Source organism: Arachis ipaensis, chromosome B1, assembly GCF_059453495.1.
Source record: "Arachis ipaensis isolate K30076 ecotype BB chromosome B1, ASM5945349v1, whole genome shotgun sequence".
In the NCBI taxonomy this organism is placed as follows: domain Eukaryota; kingdom Viridiplantae; phylum Streptophyta; class Magnoliopsida; order Fabales; family Fabaceae; genus Arachis; species Arachis ipaensis.
Window position 1 is genome coordinate 87,901,974 of NC_142436.1, and position 1,254 is coordinate 87,903,227.

Sequence of the window (1,254 nt, forward strand, 5' to 3'; positions counted from 1 at the left end):
TTTTACGCCAGAAAGTTTTAGGCTGGCTTTGGACGCCAGTTTGGGCCATCAAATCTCGAGCAAAGTATAGACTGTTATATATTGCTGGAAATTCCAGAATGTCTACTTTCCAACGCAATTGAGAGCGCGCCAATTGGGCTTCTGTAGCTCCAGAAAATCCACTTTGAGTGCAGGGAGGTCAGAATCCAACAGCATCTGCAGTCCTTTTTCAGCCTCTAAATCAGATTTTTGCTCAGGTCCCTCAATTTCAGCCAGAAAATATTTGAAATCATAGAAAAACACACAAATTCATAGTAAAGTCCAGAAATGTAATTTTTGATTAAAAACTAATAAAAATATAATAAAAAGTAACCAAATCATACTAAAAACTATGTAAAAACAATGCCAAAAAGGGTATAAATTATCCGCTCATCATGTACATGAACTGGTTATTTGCAACCATTTCAATGAGTTCCTGGGCTTCTGCAGGTGTCTTCTTCAGATGAAGAGATCCACCAGCAGAGTGATCCAATGACATCTTGGACAATTCAGACAGACCATCATAGAATATACATAGGATGCTCCATTCTGAAAGCATGTCAGAAGGACACCTTCTGATCAATTGCTTGTATCTTTCCTAAGCTTCATAGAGGGATTCACCTTCCTTCTGTCTGAAAGTTTGGACTTCCACTCTAAGCTTGCTCAACTTTTGAGGTGGAAAGAATTTGGCCAAGAAAGCATTAACCAACTTTTTCCAAGAGTTCAGGCTTTCTTTAGGTTGTGAGTCCAACCATATCCTAGCTCTGTCTCTTACAGCAAAGGGGAAAAGCATAAGTCTGTAAACCTCAGGATTAACCCCATTGGTCTTAACAGTGTCACAGATTTGCAAGAATTCAGCTAAGAACTGATGAGGATATTCCAATGGAAGTCCATGAAACTTGCAATTCTGCTGCATTAGAGAAACAAATTGAGGCTTAAGCTCAAAGTTGTTTGCTCCAACTGCAGGAATTGAGATGCTTCTTCCATAGAAGTCAAAAGTTGGTACAGTAAAGTCACCAAGCACCTTCCTTGTATCTCCACCATTGTTATTGGCTTCGGCCATGTCTTCTTCTTTTTCAAAAATTTCTGTAAGGTCCTCTCCAAAGTGTTGTGCTTTAGCTTCTCTTAGCTTCCTCTTCAGAGTCCTTTCAGGTTCCGGATCAGCTTCAACAAGAATGTTCTTATCCTTATTCCTGGTCATATGAAAAAGAAGAGAATAGAAAAAGAAGAGGAATC

The 1,254-nt window shown here is 39.2% G+C and overlaps 1 non-coding gene across 1 annotated transcript; it reads left to right on the forward strand.

The window, feature by feature from the left end:
- Positions 1-571: 571 nt before the first annotated feature.
- On the forward strand, positions 572-679 carry LOC148577371 (small nucleolar RNA R71). Its single transcript, XR_015903955.1, has one exon. It is a non-coding gene; the product is annotated as a small nucleolar RNA R71 (small nucleolar RNA).
- The last annotated feature ends 575 nt before the right edge of the window (positions 680-1,254 follow it).